A 23060-nucleotide genomic window follows, 5' to 3' on the forward strand; every position below is an offset into this window, starting at 1 on the left:
AATACTGAGATGAGAGCATGATCTCTCAGAAGGATCCTGTGTATAATGGGTAATTATCATTATTGAACATCACTGTTGATGCTGACAAATACAAATACCTCTCTGGGAGTCTGCTATATCCTCATACGTGACAGATATCGTTTTCTGTTAATTTCATTGTTTCCTAGAGTTCAACGTATTGTTACGTAAAGACACTTATGCAGCAACACCTGGTTAAGCTATTCCCAGAGGTAAAAAATATGACCTTCCCCTGTCGACAATGTTTCGTTGTTTACCGTTCTTGTTTTGCATTGTGTGCACGCTAGGAGTAACACTTGTAGGTGGGTGTGTCGACGTGTGTCTCGTGGTACACTATCATATTAATTATTGTTTCAGATAGCATGTTCGATATTAAATCAAATAATGGTGTCAGAATGTCTCACTGAGTACACTGAAAGAGGAAAAAAGTATCCGTATTTTAACCTTTTTTTAACACTACAATACTTGTCTACGAGTTTAGATTAACTGTTTTTTCCTTAACCATAGTGAGCTATCTATAAGTCAGCTCAAGATCTTGCCAATTACAATTTCTGAGCATCTTAAAAGTAAATAAAGTGTAATTTGTAATTACTAAGTTCACACACCTAATTAGATGGTTTTACGAAAGTTTTCTTATTATATTGACTTTATTCACTACATTTATTGGCATCATAATGATGTTGTATTTAGGCGTCTTATGAAATGGACTTCACGAATCAGAAAGACGAGATTGTAAGAACAGTTGAGCTGTTTTTCATAGCTAGAAATATTCACAAAATTGTGGTAGAGACTGCTGAGAGAAATGTGCAACACTTCATGGAAAGTTTTATCTTCACAATTTCTAAATTCTGTACTACTACTATTTGTTGCATATCGTCTTACGATCATTGCATTAAAGTAACACTTAGAGCGCTTACGTAATCAGATGAGTAACCATTCTTCCTAGACAACGAGGTCCAAGATACTTTGAATTTGACATCGTAGTAGTTAATATTTCATTATATGCACTGAGCCTAGTGACAGCACTGAGTTAATGATAGTTATGAAGTAAATGTGTAATTAAGGGCCGGCCGGAGTAGCCGATCGGTTCTAGGCGCTACAGTCTGGAACCGCGTGACCGCTACGGTCGCAGGTTCGAATCCTGCCTCGGGCATGGATGTGTGTGATGTCCTTAGGTTAGTTAGGTTTAAGCAGTTCTAAGTTGTAGGGGATTGATGACCACAGCAGTTAAGTCCCATAGTGCTCAGAGCCATTTGAACCATATTTGTAATTAAGGCAATTCTCATTTATTGTTCTGTCTCAGCTACACATTTCTGATTAGATCACATATTTCGATGACTCAGGATCATCTTTAGATCCAAGTAGTTGGGTCAGCAACCCGTCTTGTCAACCGAAACCTACATATCAGAGTACTTAGATCCGACTATAATTATGAGTGTTAAAAACCTGTAATCTATTTAAAAATATGCAATTGAAACAGAACAATAAATGAGAATTATTTTAAATATCAATACAGTTGCTGATTCCCGCAAGACTAATATGTCATCTATAACGACGAAGTAAATGTTTCACATATAAACCATTCATACTGTCTTTTGTGGCAATGAAAGTGACTGCGGTCTATTGCTCTAACATTGCATTTAATTCGACGCATTTTGAAAGTTGAGAGAATTTTAGTCACAAACAGATGGTTTTCGTCCAGTAACGTTTATTTTGCGTTATCCACACAGCCTCTACACCCACGCCTGACAGTTTTTTCAGTGGAAGACTGATATTCGTTTGCGGTCTGTGGGAAGCGGCGCCACACATGCAACACCTGTATATTCGTACGTACCGGGTGTGTGAAAGCGCCGGAATTCCCGGAGAGGACTCGTAACTTGGTGGCAGAAACGACGAACGGATCTGAATTGCAGATCGGACTGCTAACTCCCAGCGGCCACAAGCCCACCAGGCTGCAGCTAAATAGAAGTGCACGAGAGCCCCGAAAAGCGCATTTATTACTACTCCCTCGCAGAATAAACCAGAATACCCTGCCTGTAATAGCAGAGCCGCAACGGTAGTGACAAACCTCTAAGAGAAAGGAAAAAACTTGGCAGAGCAACCTTTCACGGAACTATAAGAGCCAGAATAAAGATCAAATTCGCACTTCTCTTGAATATATTTCTCGGTGCCTCTCAGAGTTCATAACTAAATGAACAAATAAAATTATAAGATCAAACTTTCAACATATATTCTCGCACTTTGAAGGCTAAAATCACTATTAATATCAATGTCTATAATAAATACAAGCTCAGTTTTTCCGTGCATGCCGCTGTAACCCCACAAGGCATCCTCGCAGACGCACGAGTTTACAGTGTGACGGTATGGTAGCCCTCTTTGTCCCAACCATGGAGAAGGTTTCGGCTGGAATTGTAGGGGCTGGGTTTTTAAAATAGAGGTATCAAAAGATGGAGCCGCAGTAACGAACTTCTTCTGGGAAGTCCACGAGGCAGTCGGGGACACATTGCCGCAGGGGCCGAGACTTATCAGAATGTTCCTGCTAGAAAGTACCAGACAGTAGAAAATGCTCCACAATGTTATAGAGTCTTCCAAGACGTTCAACAATGTACTAAAATATTTAATAATGTTCCGTAGCTTCCGGAAATGGTCGAGAAAGTATTAGAATGTTTCAGGATGTTTAAAGTTCCAGTGATGAAGGTGGGAGATATCTTTTCCAGAAACATTTACAAATTGCCGAATGCATTTCCCATTTGATTGTATAACTGGCCAAATTCAACTCATGAATGATATATTGTCAACAGTCCATAGTGATTAACAGCTAAAGTTTATTTGAAAATAGTTTAAAATTAGACAAATTTAAATTGGTTGTTTGTAGAGTCATATTCACGGTAAGAAATGAAGTAGTTAAGGTTTTTATTTAAAAATTCAAAACCAGATTCCTGACGAGCACAGAAAATGATTTTCCCACCGTATTTTTGAATTACATACAAGTGCCATGAATGCCAGTACATGCTTTAAGATTAAAAAACAGTTACCAGTTATTTCATTCAGATATTTAGGTTCGCCAAGATTTTGTAATGGAACTAGAATGACCATGAAATAGTTATGAAATAAAGCAACTGAAGGAAAAAATAATGCCAAGGAAAGATAAACAAAACCAGCATGAAACAGTTATGAATTGACACAACTGAAGGAAAAAAGAAAGTCAAGAAAAGTCAAAGAAAAACCAACGCTAATACCGAGGATTCCGCTCATAAGATTGGAATTTAATATCGCTATAAATATGGTAAAGAACGAACGTTAAGACATTGTAATAGTAATTTAAAACAGTCATGATTTTCTCATTGTATGTCACATGTAGCTTGTCTATTCACCAAATAACTTTCAAAATAGTAAGAAATTACATATCTACTCAAGAAACAATTTTCAAAAGAATGAAATAATTAAGTGTGAAATAAAGTGAAAACGTCTGAGTTTCTTTCCCTGGATTGATTACAATTCTATTGGTAACATGATGATATTACCTTATGATTCCTTTATTTAAACGTTCGTATTTTTCATTCACATCTGACAACAGCAAGCTGACTTTCTCCAGTCGAAGTGAGAGTAGCTCCAGCTACATACACCAACTACAAAATTCTCCTGTCAGAGCGCATGCGTTTGAAAATTTAACCGGAAAGACTAAGACGAACAATTAATAATAAATGAACATTAAGTATTTAAAATATATCTTAGTTTTGGTGGTTTTACTAATTTGTACTCCTTTAAAGGGAAGGTTGGTGCGTAAAAGCGTTTTGTTGTCATGGGTTTTCGTTGTTGCAAATTTTGGGGGAGTTATTTTTATGTGCTTGTGTTTGGTTACGATGTTACTGTGTTTCCTTATGTATGTTGTATTGTTGAGAAATGTTTTGTAGGTATTGTTTCGTGTGTAAGGAATCAATGAACTATAAAAATTCTGAGTCAACAAATTCGGAGTAGTGATTGGTGTACATTAGGCAGAAACGTGTCGCGACGTTCACCAGTGCAACTGAGGTATAGCAGGAAACTGCCCTACCTAATCTGTGCCAGTTCATGGGAAACAGGCGTGAGACAGAAGGTTTACGTCCAACCAGGTGCACGCAGTGCCATCTTACTGGTCATAGCACACCTTGTAACCAGTCTGTACTGAATTATGTGAAATGTGCAAACGTTATGGACAATCCGCACGCGACTGTCAGTATTGCGCTTGGCTATGTATGAGGAAGATAAACTACAGACGAACTCGTTGTTTATTTTTGGAGATCAATAGCCCACGGATTAGGTTAGTGATTAAGCTACATCTAGTAATGGAAGAACGGGTGGTTGGTAACTTGAGCAACAACTTGCACCTGGCATTCCCAAATATTCTTCGCTTAATACATTTTTTTAGTAACACTCATCGTTTGCGACATTAGTATCGCTGGATATGAAGTGATCATGTTCACCCATCTGCTATGTCAAGGTTGTGTAATCATAATGCACCATGTGAGGTGTTGTAACGTTCTTTACAAATAATCGTGTTTGTTACAAGTGTAACGTTCTTTAAAAATAATTTTGTTTTATCAAAATTTACTGTGCGATGTGTTGTTGAGAAATTGGTGCCCTTAATCAGTTTTACTTTAATCCAAAGAAAAATTAACTTAATCTGGAAAACCAGTATGTGGTGCCTATAATGACGTTAGTCCTTCTGAAATTTACTGAGCCTCGTCAGCACCGAGTTCTATGGCACTGAGCAATAACTGATAAAATTCCCTATGCAAACTATGCAAATAAACAGTGAAATACATTTTTATTAGCTCTTGAGTCACTACGGATGTAATCTCGGTATTCCGTTCTCTCCACAGCAGGCGTAAAAAGTATTCAGTCTTGGCTCAGCGCAGTGCAATGCCTGCCGTAAAACAACTTTATATCATACGACATGGTAGAGGATGAGGTACTGATAACTGGATATGCTAAGACAGAATTCTTCATTTCGAAAACTGTATTCAAACTAAAGTTTCTCCTTCACAAAATCTAATATTAAACATTTTACATTAACAATGAAATCAGTTAACTTCTCAACTGTCCTACAATTCTCACTTACTGACGTACTTAACAATACTTGGATAGTTACATGACAAAAGGTCTGACATCGTTTGACAAATAGATTCCAAAATTTAACTTCCTTGTATGAGTTTTACAAAATACACAAAACATTACAAATCGGGCATACCAAATCAAAATATACATTAAATCTGATGGCAGATACTTGGTTCCTACATTCAAGGGTCAGTACTGTAACATTCGCAAAAGCTACATTGCGTTGCTGCGTACTTAAAACAAAATATACAAAATTTCATTAACTTACAAAGCTGTATTATGCTGCGTCCATAGGTCAAGAGCTAAATTCTTACAGCTAGCCACTAGCTTAAAGTCTTACATCCTACCTTCAGCAGAGTGCAACGGCAACTGCGCTTCCCGTGCCCCTACTTACAATCGATTCTACCACGTCAGGCAACATCTTTGGTTCAGTGGTGTCAAACATACAATCTCTTCTACATGTGATAACCATTACATGTCATTTTTGACGAAATATTTTAGAAAATCGGGCACCACGTACAAGTGGACCCCTCACAACGTAGAAGAGTACAGAAAACAGGAACTAATGCACCCCACTGCTGGAGGCAAATGAATAGAGGTATGATAACTACTGAATTGAATATGGATTGGGGGGAAGGAATGAAAGAGGAAGCCGCCTTGTAGAATTTTGCACAGAGCATAACTTAATCATAGCCAACACTTGGTTCAAGAATCATAAAAGAAGGTTGTATACCTGGAAGAATCCTGGAGATACTAAAAGGTATCAGATAGATTATATAATCGTAAGACAGAGATTTAGGAACCAGGTTTTAAATTGTAAGACATTTCCTGGGGCAGATGTGGATTCTGACCACAATCTATTGGTTATGAACTGCAGATTGAAACTGAAGAAACTGCAAAAAGGCGGGAATTTAAGGAGATGGGACCTGGATAAACTGAAAGAACCAGAGGTTGTAGAGAGTTTCAGGGAGAGCATAAGGGAACAATTGACAGGAATGGGGGAAAGAAATACAGTAGAAGAAGAATGGGTAGCTCTGAGGGATGAAGTAGTGAAGGCAGCAGAGGATCAAGTAGGTAAAAAGACGAGGGCTAATAGAAATCCTTGGGTAACAGAAGAAATATTGAATTTAATTGATGAAAGGAGAAAATATAAAAATGCAGTAAATGAAGCAGGCAAAATGGAATACAAACGTCTCAAAAACGAGATCGACAGGAAGTGCAAAATGGCTAAGCAGGGATGGCTAGAGGACAAATGTAAGGATGTAGAGGCTTGTCTCACTAGGGGTAAGATAGATACTGCCTACAGGAAAATTAAAGAGACCTTTGGAGAGAAGAGAACCACTTGTATGAATATCAAGAGCTCAGATGGAAACCCAGTTCTAAGCAAAGAAGGGAAGGCAGAAAGGTGGAAGGAGTATATAGAGGGTTTATACAAGGGCGATGTACTTGAGGACAATATTATGGAAATGGAAGAGGATGTAGATGAAGTCGAAATGGGAGATAAGATACTGCGTGAAGAGTTTGACAGAGCACTGAAAGACCTGAGTCGAAACAAGGCCCCGGGAGTAGACAACATTCCATTTGAACTACTGATGGCCTCGGGAGAGCCAGTCATGACAAAACTCTACCATCTGGTGAGCACGATGTATGAGACAGGCGAAATACCCTCTGACTTCAAGAAGAATATAATAATTCCAATCCCAAAGAAAGCAGGTGTTGACAGATGTGAAAATTACCGAACTATCAGTTTAATAAGTCACAGCTGCAAAATACTAACGCGAATTCTTTACAGACGAATGGAAAAACTGGTAGAAGCCGACCTCGGGGAAGATCAGTTTGGATTCCGTAGAAATGTTGGAACACGTGAGGCAATACTGACCTTACGACTTATCTTAGAAGAAAGATTAAGAAAAGGCAAACCTACGTTTCTACCATTTGTAGACTTAGAGAAAGCTTTTGACAATGTTAACTGGAATACTCTCTTTCAAATTCTGAAGGTGGCAGGGGTGAAATACAGGGAGCGAAAGGCTATTTACAGTTTGTACAGAAACCAGATGGCAGTTATAAGAGTCGAGGGGCATGAAAGGGAAGCAGTGGTTGCGAAAGGAGTAAGACAGGGTTGTAGCCTCTCCCCGATGTTATTCAATCTGTATATTGAGCAAGCAGTAAAGGAAACAAAAGAAAAATTCAGAGTAGGTATTAAAATTCATGGACAAGAAGTAAAAACTTTGAGGTTCGCCGATGACATCGTAATTCTGTCAGAGACAGCAAAGGACTTGGAAGAGCAGTTGAACGGAATGGACAGCGTCTTGAAAGGAGGATATAAGATGAACATCAACAAAAGCAAAACGAGAATAATGGAATGTAGTCAAATTAAGTCGGGTGATGCTGAGGGAATTAGATTAGGAAATGAGACACTTAAAGTAGTAAAGGAGTTTTGCTATTTAGGGAGTAAAATAACCGATGATGGTCGAAGTAGAGAGGATATAAAATGTAGACTGGCAATGGCAAGGAAAGCGTTTCTCAAGAAGAGGAATTTGTTAACATCGAGTATAGATTTAAGTGTCATGATGTCGTTTCTGAAAGTATTTGTATGGAGTGTAGCCATGTATGAAAGTGAAACATGGACGATAACTAGTTTGGACAAGAAGAGAATAGAAGCTTTCGAAATGTGGTGCTACAGAAGAATGCTGAAGATAAGGTGGGTAGATCACGTAACTAATGAGGAGGTATTGAATAGGATTGGGGAGAAGAGAAGTTTGTGGCACAACTTGACTAGAAGAAGGGATCGGTTGGTAGGACATGTTTTGAGGCATCAAGGGATCACAAATTTAGCATTGGAGGGCAGTGTGGAGGGTAAAAATCGTAGAGGGAGACCAAGAGATGAATACACTAAGCAGATTCAGAAGGATGTAGGTTGCAGTAGATACTGGGAGATGAAGAAGCTTGCACAGGATAGAGTAGCATGGAGAGCTGCATCAAACCAGTCTCAGGACTGAAGACCACAACAACAAAACAACTACTGAACAGCGAAACTTCTGTGAGAAACATGTCAATGCATCCTTAGTGTACGGCGACGCGGAATGAAGAGTTTACGCAGACAGCTGAGCACCGTGTGAAGACGCGATATCTCCAGGAGCATATGTGTGGGTTGAACATCGATGAGCTATTTATCAGCAAGGTAATAACACGAAATCAGAATTCAGAGTCACGCACCATGTGTTGTCCAGTGAATTGGTATCCGGAGGATCCAGAATAACGGATAGTATGTGGCGGTGATACATGAAAAGTTAGAAGGGTTCAAAGTCACGAACCATATTAACGAAGATACGATCATATGGAAGAAATTCACAGATATGCGAATGGCTGTAAGACTTCTTCAATAGTAGAACCCAGTATGTTGTCTGACGGCCAGTGTTCATCAGAGACAAGGGTATCATCAGTAGTGCCCCAGGGAAGTGTGATAGGACTGTTGTTGTCCTCTATATAAATAAATGATTTGGCGGTCAGGGTGGGCATCAGTATGGGGTTGTTTACTGATGCAGTGGTGTACGATAAGGAGTTCAAGTTGAGTGAATGTAGAAAGATACAAGGCGACTTAGGCAAAATTTGCAGTTGGTGTGATAAATGGCAACTAGCCCTAAATTTGGGAAAATATAAGTTAACGCGGATGAGTAGGAAGAACAAACCTGTGATGTTCGGATACGTTTAAATATCTTGACGTAACGCTGCAAAGCGATATGATGTGGAACGAGCATGTGAAAACTGTGGTAGGAAAGGCAAATGGTCGACTTCAGTTTATTGGGAGAATTTTAGGAAAGAGTGGTTCACCTGTAAAGGAGACCGCATATAGGACGCTCGTGCGACCTATTCTTGAGTACTGCTCGAGTGCAGGTCGGATTGAAGGAAGACATCAAAAATGGTTCAAATGGCTCTGAGCACTACGGGACTTAACATCTGAGGTCATCAGTTCCCTAGAACTTAGAACTACTTAAACCTAACTAACCTAAGGACATCACACAAATCCGTGCCCGAGGCAGGATTCGAAGCTGCGACCGTAGTGGTCGCACGGTTCCAGCCTGTAGCGCCTAGAACCGCTCGGCCACACTGGCCGACGGGAAGACATCGAAACAATTCAGAGGAGGGCTGTTAGATTTGTTACCGGTAGGTTAGAATGAAACTTAAGTGTTGTGTAGCTGCTTCGGTAACTCAAATGAGAATTCCTGGAGGGAAGGCGGCGTTCTTCTCGTGAAACACGATTGAGAAAATTTAGAGAACCGGCATTTGAAGCTGACTGCTGAACTACATCGAGCGTAAGGACCACGAAGATAAGAAACGAGAAATTAGGGCTCATACGTAGGCGTACAGATAGTCTTTTTCCGTCGCTCATTTTGAAAGTGGAACAGGAGGGGAAATGACCAGTAGTGGTACAGGATGCCCTCCGGCACGCCTCCTACGACGGCTTGCAGTGTATGTTTGTAGATGTGGATGTAGTTGTGGGGAAATATCGCGAAGCGACAAGAGGCACAAAGCATCAGGAATGGCAAAATTGAAGAACGGAGTATCAATTTAGAGAGGCAAGGTGCCATGTTAGAAAATTTAGCATAGACTTGGAAGTAGAGATGGGGGATGCGCTCTTGAACTAATTCATAGAGTTGAATCTTTCAAAGGAGTGAACAATCAGTGATTCAGAAAAAAAGAAGGTAGCTCCAAACGTTTCCCACGGCAGAGAGAGAGAGAGAGAGAGAGAAAGAGAGAGAGAGAGAGAGAGAGAGAGACGGAGCATATCAGCAGCGCCTCTGCTGGTCACAGTCTCTGTCCTGCTTCTACCTTGGCTGCCTGCATTGTGCAGTGCCCCATTGGATTTTGTGTTTCACATATGCCGTGCCGTCTCTGTGGGTCGTCTGCCGCGTGCAGTGTCTGGCACAGCTTAACTTCGCATCGCACTCTGTCGGCGATTGTTTCAGTCGCACGTCCTGCCCTCTGGGCAGTTGATGCGAGCAACAGGACAGAGAGCCACCTAGCGGATAACATAGGAACTACTTGCAACAACCTGCTCGCAAGGGAACGGACGATTTGTCTCGGAGCAGGTGAGTTCACCGCTCCCCCCACCCTCGGAACTCGCCCGCTCAACGCTCACCCCACCGTTCTTGACTCTAGCCAGAGCGTTGAGCAAAGCAACTCAGGTGTCACTCTGGTCTCTGCGGTCTTAGCTCGCGCAGTAATACAGCTCGCGGCTCGACCTGCTCGACTCAGTGCTTCTGCATAGGAGTTCGTCTCTACTGGATATTGTTCTTCGTAGTAAGACCGCTATGTATATTACATTATTATGTTATGTATACATCATTTGTTTTTATTTTATTTTTATTTGTTTAAACTGATCAGATTAGGTTCCTGACGACTCCTCTTACTATAGGATTTTTATTATGGACATTCGAATTTATGCTTTAATTACGAGCGAACCGATAAACGTATCGCAAAATGTGATACACCAATATTTTCCTTGTTTTATTCTGCGTAAGGCTATATGCAGCACTTTCGTTTTACAGTCAAATTTATATTTTTTTTCTTATTCTGGTAGGTATTTTGCGATTTTAGGCGTCTTCGGAAGGAAACGTTAACTTTAAAAATATATGGCTTGCGATGTATTTGTATGAGGTTAATGAAATTTTAATACATTATAGCCAAATATATTGTTAATGTAAATCTCAAGTTACAACATTTTCTGATCACCCAAAAAATCACGATAGTGCAAAATAAATCAATAATCAAACACTTTGTCATATCGTGGAAATTTCAATAAACAATACAAAATTCTTACTCATTATCTGTGTTACTTCAAAATAGGATCAAATAAGATCAAAATACAGGTATAGTACTGGAATAAACCAAGATTAAAGGGCAATGTGCCTTCCATTTATTTTCTATTGTAAATGAGTGGTGAGTCATGAATAAGAGCTAATTCATTTCAGGGAGTGAACAGTTCTGATCCGATCTCTGAAAAGAACAGTTTTGCCCATCTCTACTTGGAAGTACAACCCGTGGAACGATTTTCGAAATTTTAGGGAACTTAGGAGGTACATGGGAAGCATAGTGAAGAACGATATGCTTATTTGCAGGAGGAGAGTATGGGGTGACGCTCTCACGACCATGAGGGAATTTTTGCGAAGGTTGTCGAGGGGTTGCGTCGAGTAGATTCTGCACTAGGAACAGCAGCGGAAGAGCAACGCAGCGTCGCCGCGGATTTACAGTCTTAAATGCGCAACGTAAAGGGCGGGAGGAAAGCATTGTTGGAGGTATGAAATCAAGCAAGATATGAAGGTGATTGAAGAAAGACGCAACAAGCAAAATGAGGCAGCAATTAGTCTGGATAATGTGGAGCCTAATTTGAGACAGGAAAACAATGAGAATTGGGCCAAGTTTACATGTGCGAGGCGTAAGGAAAACGTTAGTATTCATTGCACTACACAAGGGCGAGAGTCAGTTGAGTACAGTAGAACAAGTATTGGTGAGAACGTGGTGCGTAGACAGTATATTGGAATCCAGAAAGTAAGTTACTTTTCTGATTAGATCGGAGGACTTCGCCCAAGAATTTGGATCGATCAATTCGCCACCATTTTGCTACTGTCATGGTTGTACAAACATTAAATTCTGGTGTGCACGCCTACGTGGAGAACCTGTGGCAGCGAGGAGAGTCTGAGCATTTACGTGTCAAAATTGTGATGAATTTCGACGAGGTTTCATGGAGGAATGCTGTCCGGAACGTAAAAAGAAGGAACTGCTCATTTTTGGCGACTTATTTGACATTGGAATGCAACAGCCCACGAGAATATTTTAAGGCTGTGGCCGAAAGAAAGAATATTTGGGATGATCTGTTTACATCAAAGGACACTGCATAGCTTTGTCTTGTGAAATTACCACGACGAGTGAGAAGACATATGCTGCTGAGCAGTAGAGCAACGTATGCTGAGGAAGATATTGAGGGATTGTTAGGAGAGAGGGTTTGAGCTTGAAACAGACGAATGGAAGCCGTCACATGCATATGGAATTACGGTTTGAAGTTTGTATATGTATGGATTTAATCTGTAAATTTTGGAAATGAAGCACACAGAAGTCGTAGCACTAAAGATAACATGGCACTTCCATAACATAAGATCAAATGATACTAGCATAATGCAGTTGAAACAGGACATCTTCGAACAATAAAAGTTCCTATACTGCGATGGCGGCGTATGAACTGTGTGTTTGATTTCCAACCATGTATATCGCCCGAAAGCACAAAATGTGTTCTGTAAGATTTGCATAAGTTTGTTCATTATTCTCGTGTTGACTGTATCTGCAAATTATGTACAAGCTGCGAGTGACATGTGTCAGTTTCCGTACTAGGATATTAAGGAGCTTCACATGGTGCCTTAGGTGGAATTTTGGGTGCTGCGATTTGTGACAACCACTAAAATTGGGAATATCAGACGATGCTTACGCGCCGTACGCATTTGCAGCTACGAGAACCGGGGACGCTAGTATAGGTAATTGCTGATAATGAAGTTTGTTCAAACATGGCGTCGCGTTAAGATTTATATCTCGAAATGATGGATAACACGGTTTACAAGGAAGTGCGTATGTCTGAGATCACAAGACGCGGGGTTTTCTACGTACCTTTTTGTATACATTAATTGCAAGGTAAGCGGATATCGTCCCGTGAAAGTCTATGCGATGATAATTAAGAGATTTTACAGCGATTATACCGCTAATGAACGCTAGGAACTGGTGAAAGTATAAAGAGGCAATGTGGAGAACAGTATACATATGGCATATAGTGGATATAACGAGTTTTGCAATTATTATGAGCGAAATTAGAAAAAATTATGCTTTGTGAAGTCATGAAATGTTTATTATGTTCGTCATTCTTGCTTGTTCAGGACTATCCTACAAAAATGTGGATTATAAACAGAACATTTGAAACTGGAAGTGAAAGTAAATAATAGAGTAAGAGGAAGATGAAGACCCATCATGTGCCTCAGGGAGTATAATGACTTACAATACCACCACATCAGTTGATTTAGAAGCATGCTTGTTCTAAATGTGTAGAGAAAATTCCGGCTAGCATCAACGGATTCTTAAAAAAACTAACGAAAAATTGCATGCAGTGCACCCTAATTGCATCTCTACCAACTCTGGTTAACTATACTAATAAATAACATTTTCAGTGAATTTCGACTGTGATGTTAATGTTAATGTTAGTGTTATTTTAATCATGAGATGTTTCCTGACAATATCAGGTGGCAAGAAGCCTGAACCTGTTAACGTAAGATTTTACTGGGCTGTGGAGCTCAGGTCCTGTTTTAAGTGTTTTTAAAGACCTTAGAGCCACAGTTTTTGATTAGAACTCTGAATGTCTGAGAGCCATAGTACTCACTCAATTGTAAAAAGTTTTTTGAGGCCACAGATCCGTAATTAGTACCGTATGTTCTCAAGACTGGTTAGAGTAATCATTTCGTATGTAAATGGTTTTATGTGTAACTTCATTGTTGTATATCTAACGTTATGATCTACACTGTTCGAGGGTCTCCGCAGTATATTTTCTTCCTTCAAGTTTCCCAAGAGACCTTCTGTAAAGCTTGGCGGCTAGGAGGAAAGTTACTGGAGGAAGTAAAGCTAAGAGGACGGATCGTGCGTCGTGCTTGGGTAGCTCAGTAGGTAGAGCACCTGCCCGCTAAATGCAAAGGTCGCGACTTCGAGGCTCGATTCAGCAAATAATTTGAGTCTGTTAGAAAGTTTCATTTCGATTTATGTTGACAAACTAGAATAAAGTGTAATCAATTGGAAAACAAAGTGCGAGCATTTGCATCTGACAAGGAATAAAGTTAATTAGAGATTACATACGTAGTAAATGAAGTGAAATAGAGAATTACACAATTATAAGTGTGATCACGAGAGTAAATTAAAGTAATGATACTGTCGTGGACCTAGTACCAGCAGATGTGGGTCGACCACGTGAGCATCGAATGCTCGATTTTTGCAATATGTGACATAAACTGCTCTCCACTTTCGAAACTACAAGTAAAAATAGTTTACACCTTGATTCACAAGCCATCATCGTAGTTCCAGACAGCACACATTTCGAGAATAGAATAATTTGCCATGTAGAGAAGACTACACAACCTTTTGTAAATCTATGAACATGAATGTAAGAAAATAAATAAAAAATAAGTAAATGATACAGTAAAAATTTTGTTGACCAAAACTGTGTTATTTTTATCAATGATCTTTGACAGGATTTGTAAATGTAATGAGGAACAGCCATTGTTCGGGTATGTGCGTAAGACTGTTCAATTAAAAAAAAGCTGCGTTTCGCAGTATTGGCGTGCAGAGAGGGAGCCAGCCGTCAGGAGAGACAGAGTGCTTCAGTTACCCCGCCGGCGTAGTAATCCAGGTAAAACGCTGGAGGGCGCAACACCTTTGCCCGTCGACTAATTAAAAGTGATGGGATTGCCTTGAGTAATCTGGACGAGTGCAGAACCAACGAAGAGCATTTTCATTCAAGTTGAATCTGGCCTTTATGCACCGCATCGATGGTGAGAAAAACAACGGTTATACGAACATCTGCGCGAAACAGAACACTCCGTTTCTGAAATTCTATGCTTGAAAACGGATTAGATCACAATTCTAGCTGTGACCCACGTTATTTTTCGCTTTGTCATTACAGTATCATTAGCCACCATCACGTGAAGTATGTATAACATAACGTTATAATCTGCAGTACGAAATCAGCTTACCACTTAGAGGTAAGAGCAAGTCTGACACATGGCACAAGAGCAGTATGTATAAGTCCACAGAAGCGACTTACCGAATATCAGATGCAGTGAAAATTATGACTTCTTGCACTCCCGAAACGTATCTGATAAGTGATATCATTCAGTACCGTAGTTTCCTCTTGAGTGTGTGTAAAATGTTAAAACACTAACACACGTGTGCATTTGTGCGAGTGTAGGGTATATATTTATTTTCCTGTTCTATATTGTTCCTGTGTTTAAAGGCGATTGCTTCACAATAAAAAAAAAAACTATGTGGGAAAACATTTAATTCATTTTTGTCTTGTAAAGCTTCTTTTCAGCTCTACTGATTTATCTAGATTCTAATTATTTCGACACTTACTTTGCAAGATATTGCACACTATTGTTTTCTCTATCTTTCCCTGTCGTTCAACCACCGGTTTGAATTCCTTATCTTTTTTTTTTTTTTACTTTTTGTTCAACGTGTTACTTCTGTAGATCAAGTCAATAAATGTTTTTTTACTTAATTTCCAGTTTGTTTCACTATGTTTCATATGATGACAATGTTGTCGTTACGATCTCATGACCAAGCTGCTCCACATTCCTTTTGGTTTAATTTGCGTATAAAATTCTAAAACATAATGTCAAAACGTGTTGAACCATGGTACTACTCAATTCCTTAGAAAATCAAAATTACAATCTCACCACAGTTTTTAAAGGAAATAGGAATTTTATAATTATAATTTGACTGAAAACAGACTATTATAAACTTCAATTCGGACATTTGTCCTCTTACTGATGCAATATACAAATCTTCACTTTGGTTGAATTACATAACCACGAATAAGGTTCTAAACCTGGTCCTGCACAAATTTTCAGTCCTCCCGATTGAGTTAAATCAATGCCCACATGCAGCCAACGTATGTAATTCCTTTATTTCTAACTTCCCCCTTTCAGGTGATTTCTGGTTTCTTGCACAATTTTCACTTGGATTTTTTCCTGATTGATACTTTCGATTTTTTTTTCATATTCTAGTTGCATCCATCCGAATCACACTTTCACAAAAAAAAATTCCGCATTTTCTCGAGGTTACATTCAGTTACTCAGTTATCTTATATTGAAGATCATTACATCACGTCCAATATTCATCGACGCATTTTTGTGATTTCAATATTTTTTGTGGGCTTTCCATTCTCCCTCTTCAGTTTCCTACTTCTGCTGTCTTAAAAAATCTAAGAATTAATCTTCCTGTAAACATTACAAATTCACTCTCTATCATTGCACCAGAAAAGAGGAAGAAAAATGATTGTTTGATGTCACTCCACCGAAAAAGGCACTGGAGACAGAGGAGACGCCAGGATTGGGAAAGGAAATGGGCCGTGTCCTTTTCTGATAGAATTTCGACCCACCGTCCTCCCAAATGTGGGCACATTATCTTACCACTGTTCCACCTCGCTCGCTTTACGTGAGAGATAATAGACCTCTAGTTATTCAAATTTATGGTCAAGTGTTCCTATTGGAATACGCGAGGCAATAATGACCCTACGACTTATTTTAGAAGATAGGTTAAGAAAAGGCAAACCTATGTTTACGGCATTTGTAGACTTACAGAAAGCTTTTGACAGTGCTGACTGGAATACTCTCTTAGAAATTCTGAAGGTAGCAGGATTAAAATACAGGGAGCGAAAGGCTTTTTACAACTTCTACACAGACCAGACAGTAGTAATAACAGTCGAGGGACATGAAAGAGAAGCAGTGGTTGCGAAGGGAGTGAGACAGGTTTGTAGCTCATCGCAGATGTTATTCAGTCTGTCTACTGAACAAGCAGGAAAGTAAACAAAAGAAAATTCAGAGTAGGTGTTTAAACTCAGGGAAAATAAATAAAAACAACAGAAAGCAACAAAAGCAAAACAAGGGTAGTTGAATATAGTCAAATTAAATCAAGGAATTATATTAGGAAACAGGATACTTAAAGTAGTTAATGAGTTTTGCTATTCAGGCAGCAAAATAACTAATGATGCCCGAGGTACAGAGGATATAAAATGAACATTTGTAATGGCAAGGAAAGCATTTCTAAAGAAGTTTGTTAACATCGAATATAGATTTAATGGTTAGCAAGTATTTTCTGAAAGTGTTTCTCTGTAGTGTATCCATTTATGGACGTGAAACATGGATCGTAAGTAGTTTACACCAAAAGAGAACAGAAGCTTTCTAAATGTTGTGCTACAGAGGTATGTTGATGATTAGATGGGTAGATCACGTAACTAATGAGGAGTTGCTGAATAGAATTGCGGAAACAAGAAATTTGTGGTACAACTTGACCAAAAGAAGGTATCAGTTGATAGGACACATACTGAGATATCAAGGGTCACCAATTTAATAACATAGGGAAGTGTGAAGGTGTAAAAATCGAAGAGGGAGACTAAGAGATGAGTAGAGTAAGCAGATTCCGAAGGATATAGGTTCCAATAGCTATTCGTAGTCGAAGAGGCTCGCGTAAGAGAGAACAGCATGGAGAGGAGCATCAAATCAGTCTTCAGACTGAAGACAGCTACAACAACATAGTCAATCAATATATCGTTCAGGCTCTCATGTCCTGAGTTTATGGATGTTTCTACATTTCTCCTTTACCTTACCTTATGTTTACCTCCCTTTGACCATCATTCCTTCTCAAATATTCTTTTCAAACTTCAGTGTTTGTACCGTGTTATGTTTTCACAATGGAGATCTCTGCTGTAAACAATAGTAAGGCGCAAGTTGGTTGTTTCTAGAAAATGTGCAGTAAAGTTTCAATAAAATGTCGTCCATTAGATAATTTAAGTAAATGCAGTGCAATCTTTTTGTTCAGGTAAGTCATTTTCATCAAACATAATTACAGCAGCGATATATATTTAAAACGATAATTATACTTACAATTTTAGTCTTAAAAATTCTTCAACGAGTACGCAACATTATTGACTTGCAAAGTGAGTGCACTTAAGATGGGTTAGCATTGACTTATTACAGTTTACTTGTTGGACGAATTAACATTACTGCGAAACCCCTAAGAAATAGAAATTTAAGATGTCCGAATTGTACTAATAATTTTGGCAATAATCAAAAATAGAAACCTACAAAATCAGTACACATTATAAAAATGCGTGTACGTACGAATGTGTGTGTGTGTGTGTGTGTGTGTGTGTGTGTGTGTGTGCATGTGCGTGTGTGTGAGCGTGTTTGAGAGTTCGACATCTCCTCCTAAACTACTGGACTGACTTCAACTAAACTTGATACACGTGTCCCTTACTGTCAAGCAACAATTGCTGTAGCGGTAAGAACCACCTACCTATCATAGTTCAGGAAGTATAAAGTCATAAATAACAAAATGTATGAAAAACTACCGCATCACGTATAACTTTTCAACTTATTACTTCTGTGCTAACTAACTCTATTTGCAATAAATTTCGCAGACAGTGTCCACGTATGCCACTAATGCATGTACAAAACTGTATCTCGGTACCACTCATAGTTCCGGAGATATGGCATTAATAAACACTAAGATGCATGAAAAACTGTCGCATTGTGCGTGACGTTTAAATTTATTATGTACTTCTTTGGTACTAATCCTGAGCCGTGCTGCGGCTCGCGTTGGTACTGTTTGTAGGTTTCCGCCCTCTGTTGGAAGCCAGACGGTGTCTTTTAGTTGGCATGGTTGCGGTTGTTTGTCTTCTTCTCGTGTTGACTGGCACCACTCGGTTTCTCAAGCGTTGCCTGTCCGCTAGTGGCAGCAGCAACAATCATCGATATGTAGTAACTGTTGCCCTATCTTTGGGGCGATGTTGTTGTTTTTCTGGGTCGCGTGAGTGGCGAGTTCGGTTAGGAACTGAGGAGAAGCCAGGTCCACGCAGTGCGTTGACACGCCAGGACTGCTGGCGGCACGCATGGACTGCCAGATGGAAGGGCTGTGGTCACGAGGTGCACGACTTCGTCGTAAACCGGATCCACCAAGCTTTAAGTGAGTGCATTTCAATCCAAGTAGAGAAACCTCCACCAGTGTGATATCTCGTGATTCTCTAGTGATTTGGGTTCGTGTTGATGCTCTTAGTGTCGCCGACGCGAAGAGCAGCGAGTAGAGTGCTTGGGGAAGGCGGATCTGATTAGCTTTCCTCGACTTCTTATTACCATTTAGTGCCTTCAACTTGTTACAATTTGTTAATTTCAAGCAGCGGTAATTTTTCTTGCCTGGTGGCCGCTAACGCCCCAGTTACGTGCCCTGAGGGTTAGTGTATGTAACGGCAGTGTGCATTTCCTCGCCTTGCCGCTGCTGTCCGGTAAGGCTTTCTTGATTGTAGGCCGGTTGGTGATTCCTCTACTCTGGTGGTAATGATTCCTTTCTCGTTACGGGGGTTCTAAACACAGTATTCTGGACGTAGTGCAGACCGCCGGTTCCAGCTTTGGTGTATTGTTCCATCTTTGCATTTGGTTTATCGGACGTCAGGTAGCCTCAGAAATATTATCATTAGCCATTCGTTAGACTGCCACGCGTCTGAGTTACCATCTTGAGAAGTGAATGCAACTCTTGGCTGCCTATCTCATCACTCGCGAAAGTGTTTGCTGCCAGACCTTCTCAGAGGTCGATTCCTGGAGCACCGTCTTTATCAATTGCTTGTTTTTTTAATTAACTTTTGCTATTGTATTTGCTGTTTTACAGCAGGTTCCCATTTCTTTTATATTATTATCGTTCCTGGCGTGTTAGGACTTAAGCCGTGATTGTGGTCATTTGCCTTATTATTCTAATTTGACTGATATTTGTATTTTAGCAGTAAGCCTTAAAACCTTTTTACTGCCATTCATGGCGTCTGATGCCTTTTGCTGTGTTTGTGGCGACTTACCTTAATATTTCAGTACCCTAAGTTGTAAATTGCAGCGAGTTCTTAAACAATTCTTAATTTATTGCCGTTCTTGGCGTGTAAGGCCTTCAGCCGTGATTGCGGTCGCTTGCCTTAAAATTCTAATTTGGTATTTGTATTTACGCAGTAAGCCTTTAGAACAGGGGCGGGCAAACGTTGCACGCGGCTCATGAGCGCACAGCGCTGCACGTGTGCTGCTCGCGTGCAGGCGTCGACCGGGGCTGTGGCGACAGCCGGCAGGTTGCGGCAGTGTAGTGTCAGGCTAAGCTGCGGACGTTGATGCGAAGCGAGCACTGTGTAGTGAACGTTGTATTTCAAGAAACGGAGAAGTGGAGATTTGCTATCTTTTAAAAAGTAATGGGAGAATCATTTTTTCTTTGTGCAAAAACGTGAAAATTCGAAATGTTTAATATGTGGCAGTATTCTCGTTGTTCAACGGAAGTTTAGTATTGAAGGCCATTATAATAAATTTCACAAGGACGAGTACAATTTATTGTCGGATTCTGAGCGGATGGGGAATTGACTGAGCTTAAGAAGAGCGATCTGACGATACCAGATGAATCTGTCGTAGTTGGTCGGCCGGAGTGGCCGAGCGGTTCTAGGCACTACAGTCTGGAACCGCGCGACCGCTATGGTCTCAGGTTCGAATCCTGCCTCGGGCATGGATGTGTGTGATGTCCTTAGGTTAGTTAGGTTTAAGTAGTTCTAAGTTCTAGGGGACTGATGACCACAGCAGTTAAGTCCCATAGTGCTCAGAGCCATTTGAATTTGTCCTAGTTGCTGTTGTCACGAGAGATCTGCGATTTTCTCTCGTCATGTCTCTCATCTAACTGATTTAACATTTTATGGAGCACTGTTTTCAAGTTTTCAGGACGACAACAGTAATAGCCCAGCGGTATGTGCAAGTTATAAGACTGCGCTTAATATAGCGACAGCTGGAAAACCATTTGCTGAATTAATAAGTCTCGGTTAAGAGCAAACATCAGTGATGAAAATTTACGTAACTGTTTGTGTTTGTCTGTATGTTGAAATTTTGTTCCAGATATTAAACGTATTGTAAACTCCACCTCTGATAATTAAATAAAACGTATCGTAGGTAATAGGTACTCTTTCAAACCATGATTTCTTTCAAGCACTCCTACTAACCTTATTCATTCACTCAATAAAGCAAGCTAGGAAACAAAACGCATTACAGAGGAAGGAGCGGACAGAAGGTATGGTGGGGATGGGATATAAGCGGGTGGCTTGCTTGCCCCTGTGTGCACATGTGCAGGATTCCTGACCGCCCCTGCTTTAGAACCTTATTTACTGCCATTCCTGGCGTCTGATGCCGTCTGCTGTGTTTGTGGCGACCTGCCTTTAATATTTCAATACCTCTAATCTGTAAGTTGCAGCGAGTTTTAAACAAATTCTTAATTTATTGCCATTGCTGGCGTGTAAGGCCTTCCACCCTGATCACAGTGGATCGCTTTTAAAACTTTACCTGTTGTATCTGTATTTAATGGTGATTTGCTAAATTGTAACTCACTGAAAACACTGTTATTTACACTGTTGTTTATTCCTTCATGAATAATGTGTGGTAATTTTATTTATTATCGAGTCTGGAATTACTGGTTTAAAATAATTTGTGTAATTCTAAAAGGCAACCAACAGTAAGTGATTACGGCCCCGTTCACAATCGTAAGCGAATCCTGCCTTCCCTTGACTACCACCAGGTTTCAAACCCTAGTTGCAATAAGTTTTACAAACAGTATCCACATATGATGCTGAATGTTACTACAATACTATGTCATTCTATAACACAGAATTCAGGAGATATAGCCTCACAAACAGTCAGGTGGGTGAGAATCTGGGATCATACATGAAATTTAAATGTATTACTTCTCTGCTACGTAACTGTAACCGCAATATATTTCGCAAACGATATTGATATGCTGTTATTGTTGGTCTTCAGTCCAGAGACTGGTCTGATGCAGCTGTCCATGTATCCTGTACAAGCCTCGTCTCTGAATAACTACAGCAACCTACATCCTTCTGAATCAGCTTACTGTATTCATCTCTTGGTCTCCCTCTACGATTTTTACCCTCCACGATTCCATCCAGTACTAATTTGGTGATCCCTTGATGCCTCAGAACGTGTCCTACCAATCAGTCCCTTCTTTCAGTGGGGTTGCGCCACGAATTCCTCTTCTCCCAATTCTGTTCAGTACCTCCACATTAACTAAGCGATCTACCCATCTAATCATCACCATTCTTCTGTAGCAACACATTTCAAAAGGTTCTATTCTCTTCTTGTGTTAACTCTTTATCGTCCATGTTTCGCTTCCATACATGGCTACACTCCGAACACATTCTTTCAGAAAAGAGTTCCTTACACTTAAATCTATTCTCGATGTTAACAAATTTCTTTTCTTCAGAAACGCTTTCCTTGCCATTGCCAATCTACTTGTTATATCCTCTCTACTTCGACCATTATCAGTTACCTTACTCCCCAAACAGCAAAACTCATTTACTGCTTTAAGTGTCTCATTTCCTAACCTAATTCCCTCAGCATCACCTGATTTAATTCGACTACATTTCATTATACTTGTTTTGCTTTTGTTGATGTTCGTCTTATATGCTTTTCTCAACAGACTGTCCATTCCATTCAAATGCTCTTCCAAGTCCTTTGGAGTCTCTGACAGATTTACAAAGTCGCCGGCAAACTTCAAAGCGTTACTTTTTTCCCTGATGTTCAGTTCCTACTCTAAATTGTACTTTGGTTTCCTTTGCTGCTTGTTCAATGTACAGACTGAATAAGATCGGTGATGGGCTACAACCCAGTCTCACTCCCTTCTCAACCACTGCTTGTCTTTCATGTCCCTCGACTCTCATTACTGCCGTCTGGTCTCTGCAGAAGTTGTAAACATCCTTTCCCTCCCTGCATTTTAACCCTGCTACCTTCGGAATTTCTAAGAGAGTATTCCAGTCAACATTTTCAAAAGCTCTCTCTAAGTCTACAAATGCTGTAAACATAGGTTTGCCTTTTCTTAACCTATCTTCTAAGATAACTCGTAGGGTCAGTATTGACTCGTGTGTTCATATATTTCTACGGAATACGGACTAATCTTCCAAAGGTCGGCTTCTACCAGGTTTTTCATTCGTTTGTACAGAATTCATGTTAGTGTTTTACACCTATGACTTAGTAAACTAATAGTTCGGTGAAATGAAATGTCGGGTGGCCAGGGTCTCCCGTGGGGTAGATCCGCCGCCTGGTGCAAGTCTTTTTAGTTGATACCACTTC

The sequence above is a fragment of the Schistocerca cancellata genome, chromosome 5 (genome assembly GCF_023864275.1).
Source record: "Schistocerca cancellata isolate TAMUIC-IGC-003103 chromosome 5, iqSchCanc2.1, whole genome shotgun sequence".
Classification (NCBI taxonomy): Eukaryota; Metazoa; Arthropoda; class Insecta; order Orthoptera; family Acrididae; genus Schistocerca; species Schistocerca cancellata.